This window comes from Coptis chinensis, chromosome 4 (genome assembly GCF_015680905.1).
Source record: "Coptis chinensis isolate HL-2020 chromosome 4, ASM1568090v1, whole genome shotgun sequence".
Taxonomy (NCBI): domain Eukaryota; kingdom Viridiplantae; phylum Streptophyta; class Magnoliopsida; order Ranunculales; family Ranunculaceae; genus Coptis; species Coptis chinensis.
The window spans coordinates 80449962-80466259 of record NC_141459.1 but is presented as its reverse complement, the minus strand read 5'-3'; the positions used below and the strand labels follow the sequence as shown (position 1 = coordinate 80466259).

Sequence of the window (16298 nt, the reverse complement as noted above, 5' to 3'; positions counted from 1 at the left end):
GAAGTGAATAGATTGTTTAGTTGTAGTGTAACCGTGTGAGGGTTCTTTTAGTTGTGTTGTTATGTTCCAAGTTAAATTTTGTGTAGGAGTGGAGTGTGTGTTGTGCAGGTGTGTGGGTGATGCTGCCGACAAGTGTTGTTGTTGCTGCTGCTAACAAGTGATCTTTGCCAGTGATGGTGAGTGGTGCTACGGTGTTGCGGTGTTGGTGGGTGGTGCTAAGGTGTTGCGGTGAGTGAGTGAGTGGTGCTCCCCGAAATGAGTAAAAGTTTCACAAAGCTCCCGAGAAATTGTTCGAAAGTATAAACCGCAACTAGGTGACTTTGTTTTGTTATGCTTGTATTTTGTAGTAGCTGCACTTTGAACCCAACACCGCGGAAGTGTTTTTTATCAATTTTTATTCAACAGAACAAAGATGGGTGCAAAGTAAGAAATGTAATTTTCCTTCATGAGATCACAAGTCAATGTAAAAATATTCAGGGGTTCTTACTTGTAGACACATTACAATTTAACTTCCAATGATATATCACTCTTTCTATCCATATGAACATGAATAATTTAAAGACGTGCACTAGTTGTTATGTGTTTTATCTTTTAAAATGTATGAACCATTTTAAATACAAAATAATAAATTTTAAAATTTATTTGCCAGTGGAAAATTTTGTGTTATCAAGCACCGACAAAATCGGCAAATGACATTTGCCAAAGATTTGCCGGGCTGATGCAAATTGTGCAAATAAGCAACGGCAAAACAAAATTTTCCCACTAGGTATTTGTCTGGCAAATTTTTAAGTGGGAAATTATTTTCCTATTATTTATTAGCCCAACAAGTGGGAAAATTTATCAAGCAGGCCCTTAGTGATTGGCAAATCATAATCGCTACTCTCTCCCTCTTTTTCTCAAGCGCCGACGGTGTTGATTCGACCAAGGTCTGAATCTCTTTCTTGAAATAAATAAATATTTCGATTAGTTAAAATAATAAATATTTTGGTTTGTAGTTGCAGGAGTTGGATGAGATGAAGAAAAGATTGAAAGAGATGGAAGATGAAGCAGCTGCTTTGAGAGAAATGCAAGCTAAAGTTGAAAAAGAAATGGGTGCTGTTCAAGGTCACCAATCTTTTCTTTTTTTTTTTATTTATTAAACACTGTTCATTTCTTGTTATTTATTATTTTGTCTTTTTTTTTATGTAGATCCTGCTAATGCAGCTGCGAATCAAGCGAATAAGGAGGAAATTGATTCTCGGTCGGTGTTCGTTGGTAATGTAAGTTTTTTTTAATCTGCGATCTTAAGGAGTCAAATTAGTGAGTTATCGACCTAGATAGTTCCAAAGATCTTAATATGGTGACAGTCATGAACTAAATGAGTTTCCAGCAAGTCACATGGACGTGTATGATTGACTGACAAGTGACAACTAATGCGAGTTTGCCATAAAATTTTGTTTGAACTTGGGATTAGCAGCACCATTTTAAACCGCCCTTTTACTACAACGATGCTTTAAGTGACTAAGTGTCTGGTTCTTATCCACTAGGGATTTCAACCATTATTTTATGTAGATTGAAAAGGAAAAGGAAAAGGAAAAAATGATTTGGAGATCGAAGGGGGAAGTCCGGAACGCGCGGTAGAAGAATAACAAATGAGACTGGGGAGAGCAATGGAAAAGCAGAGTTGTAGTAACCTACTTCAGAGGTTAAGAGTGCATAAGAAAAAAGCTTCCAAGTAAAACAAAGAAGCATATAGTGCACAGATTGGAACTTGAGATGCTTGTTGTGAGTTGTGGCAATGCTCCTATAAAATCCTTTATAGATGATTGACCATTTTGCATCGTTTTGAGACGATAATTGTCATTCTGGTTGCACCTTGAGATAGAAAGTGCGTACCTCCATGATGTATGTTTCTAGAGGTTTACATTAACTCTCTCTCTCTCAAATTTTCACCCTATTTTTCTTATTCAAAGATTTCAAACTAGTGTTTTTTCATGTTTATGTAGATTGAATTGGATTTTGAGTTGTTCGAGTAGATCGATATGTTTTCTTCATCAAATTAGTGATTTCGAGCTGTTGATTGAAGTAGTTGTTTGATACTCTGCTATGTAAGTATGTAACATTCATTTTTCATATTTATTTCATTTCGTTGTTCGATTGAGTTATTTCAATTTGAAATCATTTTATTTCAATTATTTCGATTGAATAATTTTAGTTTAATCTCTGTGAGATGCTACTATTGCTAGTTGAAACAAGAGTTGTGACCGCATGTTGAAACAGTATAACTATATGCATTGCATGGATTGATTTGTTAGTTGTTTGGACACTTAACCTTGAACTTTTGAATCTAGCCATACATTCTACTCTCCAATTTGATAAATCTTCCATATCAATGCCCTGATTTTGTGCCTTAATGATTTATTGCTTCATCGCTCTTAAATCCATAAAATATGTGTGCTTCGATTAAGTAGAATGTCCTGTCTTTTTATGTTTCGATTTCTTCCGCGTTGCTAAGTTAGTACTTTAAATCCGACTACTAATATTTATCACCAAATTATGTGTAATAGCACAAACTTTATGTTTTTCAATTTGGGGTTAAAAGGGCATGTATGGTTGACATTTTTTTCTTTGAAAGAATTAAAGTTGGTTCATTTGTGAGTTTGATTTGTTTGTTTGGGATAATTTTGACCTGTTTTTGTTTTAGCTTAATGTTAAGATCATTCAAACCATGTCCTAAGGGTGTCTTAGTGTAACAGTGAGTAAAATATGTTTATAGTTTATTAATGACTTGTTTTAATATGTAATAATTATAGCTAAAATGGGCAATTAAAACATGCCTTGCAGTAATGAATAATCAATGGAAAACATAGTCATGGGTTTTATTAAAAGAAGAATCATTGGTAAATGGAAGTAGTGTGTTTTTTTCAGTGTTATGGAAATTGGTAAAAGGGTGTCACCATACTTAGGTACTTACTCATTCGACATTGTTATTGAGTACCTTTCTTATTTTGAATGATTAATTACTTATTTTGATATTGAGTACCTTTCTTACAGGGATTGTGAGCATGATGGTTAGTTGATAGTTGCTTGCAAAGGCCTTAAAGAAAGATTAGGGGTGAAATGAAGTTACTCAAATTTCTTTTCTATAGGGGGTAGTCCTAAATCGGTTGTTAGTGCTTATAGCTGATTGGCCTTACTATTTTTGTTGGACAGATTTGGGTGTATTTGTTTTGACCTAGGGTGTATTTGTTATGATTATGAATGCTGGTTAGTGTCTCTTCACTTGAATAAGGAAAAAATACTACATTTTTGGCAAAACTTACTCGCTTAGTTAACCAGTGGTAGCATCCAACTCAACTTGCGGGTGCAATCGATTGGATTGCTTATTGCCCCCCTAAATAGATCATAAATGCTCTCCTTCTCCAGTACCCACATGCTCCTAGAACTTCACCGACCTAATTTATAGAGAGACTCTAATCAATATACACAAATATGCTCTGACCTACGACCAAACAGTTCACACACTTAAGCGGGTGAAATGGAAGTACGTCCTTAGAATCGTTGTTTTGACCAACACTAGAAGGCTCTAGCGATGATCACTAACACTAGAGGGATTCCTATTTCGAAGTATAACAACAAAAGTTCTCTTTTTCTTGAAGCAGGACTTATTCGGTAAATGAATCGGTTAAGGTGGAGTTCCATCCAAGATGCTCTGCTGAGGCTCACAAGATCGCAACTTACCCTACTTTTTCCGTGTACCAGATTTTCATATTCAAAGATTCATATCTCCTCGCATCGACATCATCACTGTGCCTTTCGTTCGGACCATTTCTCTCGTGCTAACTGCCCGACAGGTTCACACTTATATGCAATTTTTTAATTTCCGATTCGCTATGATTTTAATGCCTGGTAATTTTGAATTTTCAAAAATTTAGGAAGAGACAAGTAAAAGTAGTACCATAGTGAAGGTACATAAAGGATTAAATTAAATGAAGTACTAAAGACGTCTCCAATTAGACTTCCCACTAGCGATTGTGAATTAAATGTTTTGCATTTATCTTATTGTGAAGTGCGGTCCTCACATTGCAAAGGGTTGATGGGAAACGAGTTCCGCTGAAGTGGGACAAGATCAAGGTAAACAAATCCTACACATTATTGTCTTTTTCTTTGAAAAGTATATGTTTACATATGTTGTGAGTCTATATGTTAGGGCCCATATCAACCAGGTGGCACAGAGTGTGGGTATTATACAATGAAGTTTATGAGGGAAATAGTAGAAGGATGTTCAACTAGATTAGTTGAAAATAAGGTATTCGAAAGTTTTGACGAACACTTTATTTGGCTCAAAGACTTCGCCTTATTCTTATATATATAGTAACTCCACATGTTGTACTTTGACTCATCCAGATGACAAATTTAGAACTGAAGGAGACATACACGCCAGATGAACTTGACGGTGTTCGACTCGATATTATTCAGTTCATCCAGGAAAATGGGGTGTTTCAGTCGGAAGCGAATGAGGATGAGTTTTAGCTATGTTCGGACCACTCCAGTTTAATTTATGAGTCTTACCTTTTTAATTTATGAAAAGGAATTTGAAGTTTGTTTTCTTAGTGCACTCAAAAAATTAATGAAAGTTTATTATTATTATTATTATCTTTTTTTGCAATGTTTGATAGTTTATTGTACATTTTGGAATTTGTTAGGAAGATGGAAATGTTGTATGTAGGCGGCCGTAAATTTTGTTATGCAGGTTCGGTTTTTAAGTGGAAGACTGTTACTAGCATTATTATTAAAAAAACAATATATATATATATATATATATATATATATATACCACGGTTTGGCATAAACCGTAGTGTTTAGTATAACTATATACCACGGTATTATAACACATACACTAATATAAACCACGGTTTCAATAGCTTATATGCCACGGTTCTGTTGACAACCGTGGTATATAATGGGCATACAAACCACGGTTCTTTGAAAAACCGTGGTATCTGTTAAACATATATACCACAGTTTTGTTATTATTATATACCACACCACCTATTGTCACGGTTGTATAACAGTGGTAAATATATTTATACCACACTTAAAAACAGTGGTATAAGTGTCATTCTGTAGTAGTGTATTTTAAAGTCTATTTGGAAGCCCAAGGCCAAAGGATTCGTTGTTTGGACCAAAGCCCGCAAAAGAGGATAGAAGGATAGAGCAGAAGAGAGAAAATCGGCTTATGCGTTTGGGACGCATTTATCGAGCGTCCAAGACGCATTGATTGCATCTGGGACGATAAATCGAAGCGCCTAGACGCATTGATTAAGTCGGGGCCGATGAATAATGCGCCCGGACGCATGAATCGATTAATCAGTAGCCAATTCCTTCTCAGTTTTGAAGACGGTCGGACTCGAAGAAGTCTATTTGTATTAGGAAACAAATGACGGTTTGGAATGCTTCTAGAGCTCATTGTAACCCCTATAAATAGAGGACCTAAGTGCCTCATGTAATTTGCCAATTCACTTATATTCTTGTCTCCTTAACTTGAGGCAGAGAGAGATTAATAATAAAAGATCGGTTTTAACTAGCTGAGTCTTAATAAATTAGTCTTTCTAGTCTTATGTTCTTCAACTCTTCTTCTTCTCGTTCTTCATGTTCTTCCTTCTTTATGGAAGGCTAATCTTCTCCTTCAAGGGAGGAGATGAAGCTGGTGCTTAAGGTTTAATGATTCTTTTGGTTCATGGTGTTCTTCAATCAGGTTAGTTCTTTATGTTTTTAATTATTAGTTCCATTGCCCACACCAGGGGATGGAAGTATAGATTAAGGTTTTTATTTATTACAATTGAATATCATGCTAGTTTAGGGTTTTATTTATTGCAATTGAATATTTGATAGTGACATGCTTTTATTTATTGCAATTGAATATAATGCTAGAATAGGGTTTTATTTATTGTAATTGAATATTATACTATTATTCTCTACTTTTCTTCTAGTTGTGTACTGTTTTAGAGTAAAGGAAGTATTCCTTGTGTTTGCCTTAGATGGTGATTCATTGAATAGCTGCCCAAGCTCACATAAAAGGAAAGAAGATACTAGTAACATGAGCATTGGAACAACCTTGAGTAGAGTTAATTGTTTAACGATGTTTCACCCAAAAAGGCATCGGCACTCGCTCGATTGCCCGATTGTAGTCTACTTGGAGAACAATATGAAGCAAAAAAGTCATTGAATCAAAAGCATTGGTGAATTTGAATCTCTTGAATCTATCTCTCTCATATTCTCTCCCTATTTCCAATTCTTAGTTTTAGTATAAGTTTAGTTAGTTAGTTTAGTTTAATTTAGTTTAGTATTAGAATCTACAATATCTATAATAATAGTTTTAATCCCTCAAACCCCCTTTCCAATCATGTCCTTCATATAAACATACACTTAAAAGTGGAACGATACCCTACTCATCCTTTACTTATTGAGGGATAATTAGGTTTTGATACGCTTCTCTTTTGTTCAACGACCATACCACATCTCACACACAAAAAAGAGGTAGTGTCAATGGCGCCGCTGCCGTTTTAAGTTGTTTATGTTTAACATTTTTTTCAAGATTAGAACTTTGGATATTGAGGTAATTTTAGCTGCATCATCCATCCTTTTAAGAAAGAAAGAAGCTTGAAGGACATCTTGAAGACAAGATCTACCATCCAGGTTAGTCGAATCTTCATTCTTTTTATTGCTTTCTTAGTATAGTTGCATCATAGTTTAGTTTATTGCTTTCTAGTATAATTTCATTTAGGATCTTTTCAACAATTGAAGTTGTAAGCCAACACAGCGAAATATCAAACTCTAGTGTTTCTTGTCTGAATCTTGACAAACGGACTATCGTCTGTGGGACGTGGTACTTAAGCAATCCAAGTGATTCACCATAACCCTAGAAGAGACAGCTTTAGACAACGGGCGAGATACTAGCTGCAAAGCCCAACCAAGTTGAAGGAAAGTAGTTTTGCATATTAGTATAATTTAGAATAGTTGCATATTAGTTTAATTGCATTCAAGCATAATAGGATAGTTTTCATCATCTTCGCATAGCAAGAATACTAGACATGATTGATATAATGGCCGCACGCAATGATGGAGGTGTTTTGGACACCAATAATCCTGAAGCTATCCCACCCATGCAAGCACAACAGAGGAAGAAGTTGAGCAATTTCTATTCGCCAATCATTGGAGACCCACCCAGCAGTATTGTTTTTCCAAAGACAGAAGCTAATCAGTTTGAACTTAGAGCATCAGTAATCTCTATGCTTCCAAAGTTCAATGGTTCGCATAATGTTCACCTTTATGTTCACATGAACAAATTTCTATCATCCTCGAACTTTCAAGAACGAGAATATCGGGATGAGAGTATCAAGTTAATTCTTTTTCCACTCTCACTCGAAGGTAAAGCATCCGAATGGTTAACTGCATAGCCGATTAATTCAATCAACAACTGGGAGAAGTTAAGAACAAAGTTTATGAACAAGTTCTACCCACCCCAGAAGACAGATGCAATGTAGCAAGCCATCAACAATTTTAAAGGGAAGGTGACTGAAGAATATCATCAAAGTTGGGAGAAATTCAATAATCTGCTAGTCTCATGTCCACATCATGGTTATGATAAGAGCACACTGGCTCATTTTTTTCTTTTCGAGGACTTTCTACTATGAACAAGCTGATGATACCAATGCATCAAGGTAAGTTTACATCATTGGATGGAGAGGAAGCCTACAACTTCCTTGAGAATTTAGTTTGAAGACACTCAACAATGGAGTACTAGCAACGAGGACGAGCTAGAGTGGAGGGGTGTCAAGAAATTTGGCAACCAAATTCAAGAAGACCCAAATCAAGCAATGCTATCAATTATGGCAAGCCTATCAACAGGACTTGAAAATCTGAACAAGAAGTTTGATCGGGTTCTCCATGAATCCTCCAAAACCAAACAATTTCCAAGCTAAACCTCAACCATCCAAGCCTTGTTATACCATTTGTGAGCTATGTTCAATGAAGGCCATACCAGCAAGAGTGTTCAGATTATCCGGATACTAATGCAGAGGCATGTAGTATCAACTCTTTAGGAAGAAATAACCAGTTCAATCAGGGACAAAATTATTGGAAGCCACAAAATACAAATCAGAGGAATTTTCCTCCGTGATTTCGAAATCGACCAAATCGGTTCGAATAACTTGATGATCGGTTCCAAAACCGCCCGGAACCATACGTAAATCAATAGTCATACCGAAACCGGCAATACCAAGCCAACACAAACAGAGTTAGTACCAGATCTTATGAGTGGATATATTGCCCCTACGCCTCGGTCGAAAAAGCTTATCCCACATCCGGAAGAAGCTATCACCACCATTGTCAATGAAATAAACGGACAAATCAAAGAACCCGAAGTTGGAGAATAACTTTAGTGTCATTCAAGGCCGATAGGGCAAATCGCTGCCGCCTTGACAGAGATCAAAAGGAACATTACCAAGCCAGTAGAGCCAAATCCGAAAGGAAGAGGTGTCCCCCGCAAGTAGATAACCTTGAGATTACTCATGAACAAGTTAATCTTGTCACCACTCGAGGTCGCAAGAAAGTTGATAACAAGATTGTCTATGAACCAGGAAAAGATTATGTGGAGCCTAAGGTAACTTATGTCCCCACCATCCCACCCGCCTCTAACATTCCGGATATATCTAGTGTTGTGCCACCCAATCAAGTAATCGCTGAGAGAAAGTTCAAGGAACTACCGTAAAAGTAAGTAAGAAGAAGCCATCACGAGTAACTCCACCTGTCACTCCACTATTTGTTACCAAGCCAACCGGCCGAAAAGAAGAGAACCGATATTGAAGAATCCGCCAAAGACCGCTTCCTTCAAACTAGTGAATACCGTAAAGGATAACCAAGTCTAAGGAGATTTGCGATGTATTTCAGAATTCTGATTAATATCCCATTTCGACCGCCATCAAGCAAGTTCCCTCATATGCCAAGTTCCCCGAAAGATCTAGTAAAGAAGAAGACCAACATTCCGAAAGAAGCTTTTATCGCCAAAGATGTTCATTCATCGCATCTACGAATCTATCGGTTGTGGAAACCGAAGATCCCGGAAGTCCAACTGCTTACATGCGAATCCGAGATTCTTTGGAGGAACAAGCTTTATTAGATTTGGGTGCCGTGTGAATCTTCTACCATTTTCGCCTCACGAGAAGTTGGGCTTGAAGGATCTAAAACCGAATCGATGTTACTTTACGGTTGGCGATAGAGCAATGAAGATACCTAGAGGACTCATTGAAGACGTCATAGTCAAGATCGAAGACTTCTATTATCCAGTTGATTTCATAGTACTAGACACAGAACCTACATCTGGTAGGCAGATACCAATCATTCTAGGCAGACCATTCTTGGCCACTACAAATGCACCCATCAACTGTCGAAACGGTAATATGACGTTATCCTTTGGTAATATGAGAGTCGAAACCAATATTTTCCATACGTTACAACAACCACAGGAGGTGTGTGCTGTGAACGAGGTTTGTATGATTGAAGCATTAGCACAGGATTATAAGACTCATTCATATCCTGCTGATGAAGTGTTGAAAGCTCGGACAGACTCAGATTGTGAGGAACTTAGTGTTGAGGCAATGCCTAAAGGACCATATATAGAGTTTAAGAAGGAGCCTAAGCTAGAATTGAAGCCTTTGTCGAGATACACTCAAGTATGTTTTCTTGGGAGATTTGGGAACCTACCCAAGAGTCATTGCATCGATTTGATCGAGGAGCAGGAATCCGGGTTAGTAGCACTTTTAAAGGAACACAAGTCAACTATAGGTTGGACAATTGATGATATCAAGGGGATCACCCTATGATAGTTCAACATAGGATTCATTTGGAAGAGGATTCCAATACTTCTAAGAAACCACGAGGAGGAGGCTTAATCCGAAGATGAAGGAAGTAGTTCGAGAAGAGGACATCAAACTCCTTGATGCCAAAGATATCTACCTTATTTCGATAGTCAATGGGTTAGTCCAATTCAAGATGTGCCGAAGAAGTCCGAAACCATAGTAATCGAGAATGAGAACAATGAGTTGATTCCAACCAGGATTCAGACTGGATGGAGAGTTTGCATCGACATACGAGAAGTTGAATAATAGCGATCGAGGAAAGATCATTTTCCATTGCCTTTCATCGATCAGATATTTGAAAGATTAGCTGGACAAAAAGTGCTCAAAAAGTGCTATTTAACCCTCGATTATGCCTCTTGTTTAGCCATCTTAGTGGACTAATAGTGTTTATAAGTTGTGTTTTAAGATTCTACAGGTGAAAAAGAGAGTTTTGTAGAATATTAGAGAAAATGGGGTAAAACGAAGCAATTCGAGCATTAAAGGATCACATGAGAGGCCCGTGGATAATCATGGAGAAGGCCAAGGAATTGAGATGTTAAAGATGCGACTTGGACCTATTTTAAAGTCTATTTGGAAGCCCAAGTCCAAAGGATTCGTTGTTTGGACCAAAGCCCGCAAAAAGAGGATAGAAGGATAGAGCGAAAAAGAGAAAATCGGCTTACGCTACCGGGACGATGTATCGGCGTCGACGCATTGATTTGATTATAAATCCCGAGTGTCCATGCGCCTTGCATCCGGGGCGATAAATCTAGCGTCCGTGACGCATTGATTAAGTCCGGGACGATGAATAATGCGCCCGAGACGCATGAATCGAAATCGTAGCCAATTCCTTCTCGGTTTTTGAAGACGAAGTCGGACTCGAAGAAGTCTATTTGTATTAGGAAACAAATGACGGTTTGGAATGCTTCTAGAGCTCATTGTAACCCCTATAAATAGAGGACCTAAGTGCCTCATGTAATTTGCCAATTCACTTATATTCTTGTCTCCAGAACTTGAGGCAGAGAGAGATTAATAATAAAAGATCGGTTTTAACTAGCTGAGTCTTAATAAATTAGTCTTTCTAGTCTTATGTTCTTCAACTCTTTTCTTCTCATTCTTCGTGTTCTTCCTTCTTTATGGAAGGCTAATCTTCTCCTTCAAGGGAGGAGATGAAGCTGGTGCTTAAGGTTTAATGATTCTTCTGGTTCATGGTATTCTTCAATCAGGTTAGTTCTTTATGTTTTTAATTATTAGTTCCATTGCCCACACCAGGGGATGGAAGTATAGATTAAGGTTTTTATTTATTACAATTGAATATCATGCTAGTTTAGGGTTTTATTTATTGCAATTGAATATTTGATAGTGACATGCTTTTATTTATTGCAATTGAATATAATGCTAGAATAGGGTTTTATTTATTGTAATTGAATATTATACTATTATTCTCTACTTTTCTTCTAGTTGTGTACTGTTTTAGAGTAAAGGAAGTATTCCTTGTGTTTGCCTTAGATGGTGATTCATTGAATAGCTGCCCAAGCTCACATAAAAGGAAAGAAGATACTAGTAACATGAACATAGGAACAACCTTGAGTAGAGTTAATTGTTTAACGATGTTTCACCCAAAAAGGCATCGGCACTTTCTTTCGATTGCCCGATTGAGTCTACTTGGAGAACAATATGAAGCAAAAAAGTCATTGAATCAAAAGCATTGGTGGATTTGAATCTCTTAAATCTATCTCTCTCATATTCTCTCCCTATTTCCAATTCTTAGTTTTAGTATAAGTTTAGTTAGTTAGTTTAGTTTAGTTTAGTTTAGCATTAGAATCTACAATATCTATAATAATAGTTTTAATCCCTCAAACCCCCTTTCCAATCCTGTCCTTCATATAAACATACACTTAAAAGTGGAACGATACCCTACTCATCCTTTACTTATTGAGGGATAATTAGGTTTTGATACGCTTCTCTTTTGTTCAACGACCATACCACATCTCACACACAAAAAAGAGGTAGTGTCAGTTTACGAAGGAGGAGCTATGTCTAGGAGATAGTATAAGCAATTGTTTATTGTATTTTCGACGCCGATATGTAAGTTCTAATTCCTTATGTTTACCAGACCGTAGTCTCATACAAATATAAATTTTAATTTAAGGTTCATAAGGAACGAGTTATGACTGGAGGTTTTAGAATTAAGGAAAGAGGGAGGTGAAACACGTCTTCCTGAGCTGTTGCTAACTTGAGTAGGTAAGCTAGGATAACGTGTGAATATTCCAAAGAGCCGTGTCACCGAAAAGAATTGAGGGAGGTTGTTCGTGCTAGCACGTTTCTTAATTAGGCAACCTCAATTTTTTTCAAGTTTCCTAGGCACTGATGGAATAGGATGATGATTTATGATGATGTATTATGTGGGGTGTTATTAAGATGATTTAGATGAAATTTTTAATTACTATGAAATTTTTTTAATTTTTTAATTTTTTTTTTAATTTACGTAATTAATGTATTATGGAGACGTGATTACGAAATATGCAATTAAAAACGATAGATGCCCAAATAGAAACTAACTAACATATACTAGTTTACACAGAAAGTCTACACATGCAATCTATATTACTTATACGTGCAACTATATGTAAGTTATATGTGAGCTAGGGGAATGTCGAGAACGAACTCATATAAATGAATACCGCGTACGTGAATTGATGTAACATACACATACAAAAATATTCTAAGCAGGTGGTTTGAAACTACACATACATCCAAATATATTCGAATCATATTGATCGTGTTAACGTGAATATGTAATGACAAACCACATTTCTATGCAAAGAGTTCTTATGCCACACACAACATGCAAGGTAAAACAGGTTATAGTAACAACCAAACAATATCCTCGACAAAGTTTGAGGAGTTTAAGGATTTGAAACCTGGTGTCCTGCGATTTCTCGTACACGATCAAACTAACTCCCGAGCTCGTGAACTTACTGGAAAAACTGGACAAGAGAGTCCAAAAGAGTACTGAAAAGGAAAGTGGCCTGTACCTGAAAATCGAGTGTTGATACTCCAGGTTAGTCTCTCGCGCTACTAATTTAGTCTCGTCCGAGACTCTTTTGTCGGGCTCGAAGACTTCAAGTTCCTACAGAATACTTAAACTGTGCTAATAAAAATAAACAAAACTTGGTTCACAAATATTTGTTAGTAGAAAAAGTTAAGGCAAACAGTTACGTAACACGTTAGTATCGTAAAAGAAATGGAAATTTAAAAAATGGAGAGGTAGGGGAGGGGGTTTATGTTTGATGTATTCCAGTTATTACGTTAAGTCTAGAGTCCTTCGGCGTACAGCGGCGCCATTTGATAAAGCTCTCTTAATACACGTTTATTGTTTTCAGTTACTTATTTTCTTAAGTCCGAGGTCCACAGTCCAAAGTCCGAAGTCCAAATACCCAAGTCCAAAGTCCAACGTCCATATAGTCGTACGTTTTAGTCAAGTTACCTTACTCACATGGGTTTGGTAGGATAAGTCGAGTAAGGGATCGTCCAAATCTTAGAGCTTGGAAAAGGTTCACAACTGGAATTACAACTCTTTGTGAGTAGGATTTTAGGTTTTTTAGTTGGTTTTAATTAAATTAACGGTAATGCAAATAATGTAAATTACTATGGCGATTATATGTAGGTAAACAAAAATAGAGAAACAGGGAGAGAGTTAATCATACTCATGCAAGAATAATTTTTTAACAGTTTATATTACCACATCACTACATCTCTAATTCGTCTCATGTTCGAAGATGACGTTGAGTATTGATCCCTAGCGCATGCCCACATCTCTGAGCCGCATCACACTAGCATAAGGAGTTGAACTAATATTTCATCTCTGGAATATCATTTCAGCTCCTGGCTCGATTCCACATCAGCTGGACAAATTGGAGAGCTGTTTGACACCATAGAGTCGTGCGCGAGACATTTTGGGTCACGCCGAGATCGTTTCGAGCATCATCGATCTCAAATTTGTCGGGCCTCGGGCCATTTTGGGACCGGATGTCTAATCTATGCCTAATTCCTAAGTAGCGATTATGGAATATTAACGAGTCAATCCGGATTCTCACACGAGTAGCATAACCCTCCCCCGGGGAGGGGATTAGCTCATGGTCATTGAAGGAATAATAAAACTTGATGTAGATATTAAGTAAATAAATGCAGGACAGGAATTAAACTAGAAAAGAAATGACTGTTATTAAGGGTAAAATGACTTACAATATTTAAGCTTGCTGGAATGAAAATGATGGAATGTAAGTTCTGAATTAAAACTAACTACTGCTAAGCGGAAGCTATAGCATAAAATGCTGAAGGTCGAATAATGAAGACCCCCCTCACATATATATAGGTTGGGGACCCTTCACGTGAAGTCCCAACATTTAAAGGTTTTGTTTCATTCAAATTGTTAAGATCAAAACTTCGTATTTATAAAGTTTTGTCTTATTATAATTTGTTTTGTCCTTTTATGTTTTGGTTTTGTCTTTTAGCCCAATTCAATTCAAACATTGAATTGGTACGTGTCTTTCCCATTGCGAGGTGGCACAAATTTGTGACCATCACTTGCCACCTGCCTATGCTGACTCATCATGTCTTTTGGGCCCGCAGAGTGGGTCCACTTAGTATGTCCAGTGGCGGCGCCGAATTTGGCGTTTTTACAACTTTACGTCTTTTTATGTAGCATTTGTCACCCTGGTTCACTAGCCAACGCGGCACCCGATTTATCTTTTGAACGCCGGTTTGCCCGATTTTTATATGTGGATCGGTTTGAGCTTCGAAGTTTGTTTGCTTCTTTATATGTGGACCGGTTACCGCGACCGTTTTTGTTCTTTTGGAAACTTCAAATCTAGTCGCTCATTGGCTTCACCGGGTTGAGTGGGAAACTTCAAATATTCCAATATTCCCGCACTTCGATGCACGTTTTATCATTATATTTATTTTAAATGCGGAAACCTGCAAAAGTACGAAAATATAATTATTACATGATTATTAAACACATAATCGACCAAAATGTTATGTCTCTCGGGGTTTAATATTACAGTTTTGGGTGCTTATCATTAAGCTATAAGAAGGACTGAGGCGCCAGGGCCTACCAGAAGAAGAAGAAGTCGTAACAATTTCCGATGACCCCTCAGCTTCAAAAAAAACGACCCCGAACAACAACCACAACAGCAAGAACGGAAGTCAGGAAACCGAATGACTAATGATCATGAGTTCGCTGTCCTCACACGATCTCCCAATTACATACTGGAAAAGATCAAGCGAGCTACATACTACCGACCTGATGTATATGGCAACTAGCAGATCGACCTGACAAGCCTTACTGCGCCTTTCACCGAGCAAAATGTCATGAGACCGATGCATGCTGGGGGCTAAAGCATTACCTTCAAGACCTCATCGAAGCTTGACACATCAAGCAATACACCAACATAGCTGATGGCGATCTGCGCCATAAACTGATGGCTCATAGGCTGCGCAGCTGAACTCCACCCCGCCTTGATCGCCACAACGATCAAACTCGATCTTGTAGTAGAGGAGGTCCCAAAGACCGTTCCCGCCACGAGCGACGCATGCACTCATCAGACCGCGACAATGAAAGAATTATTCATATGATCACTTTCCCTGACGGCTCGGTTAGTTCGACTAGAGAGAAAAGAAGGCGCGTGGGTGCCCTTCAAGAAGTTTACCATTTCTCCTCGAAGCGGCACTCCCGCATAAAGTTCAGTCGCAAAGACCGAGACATCACTTTAACAAAGAAATGACCTCGGCAAAAGTTTGTCTCCCCGCTGAACAACGCCAGTAGTCCATGTCAAAATCAGCGACTGGACAGTTAAGCATGTTCTGATTGACTCTGGTAGCTCATGTGACATTTTGTTCTACCACACAGTACAGGAGATGAACTTCCCCAAGTCAGTCTTCATAGATCCGATTGCTCATCTTTACGGGTTCAATGGCTCCAGAGTCGACCCAATTGGTGATATTACACTCCCAGTTTCAGTGGGATCACGAGAGGATAAAGTCAGCTTCAATATGCATTTCAGCATCTTAGGTATCAAGTCGTCTTACAACGCCATCCTAGGACGGCGTTAGATTCATCAAATGCAGGCTCGTACTATCAACACTGCATCAAGTCCTTCGTTTTCCAGGCCCTAGGGGCATGATGGAGCTTCAAAGCAACCAACTCGAGGCCTATCATTGTAATCAAATCCTCTCAGCGAATAAAACTGCCGAGTCCCCTGTCAGCATAAGGAACGAGCCCACCAGCTACACGATGGCCAAAGACTTGGTCACTGAGGTTAAAGGCAATGCACCAAATCAGAACGATGGGGCATCCAGCAAGAAGGTCTATCCATCTGTACAGACCCCGAAGGTTGCTAAAGCGGTTATCGATTC

General features: G+C 37.9%; 2 long non-coding RNA genes across 2 annotated transcripts; both read left to right on the top strand.

Moving 5' to 3' along the window:
* Nucleotides 1–728: 728 nt before the first annotated feature.
* Nucleotides 729–3068, top strand: LOC147505037 (uncharacterized). Its single transcript, XR_015220519.1, has 4 exons — nt 729–1104; nt 1189–1259; nt 1986–2087; nt 3034–3068. It is a non-coding gene; the product is annotated as an uncharacterized LOC147505037 (long non-coding RNA).
* A 795-nt stretch (nt 3069–3863) lies between these two features.
* On the top strand, nt 3864–4629 carry LOC147505036 (uncharacterized). The gene is made up of 3 exons (XR_015220518.1): nt 3864–4113; nt 4190–4288; nt 4387–4629. It is a non-coding gene; the product is annotated as an uncharacterized LOC147505036 (long non-coding RNA).
* Nucleotides 4630–16298: the final 11669 nt, after the last annotated feature.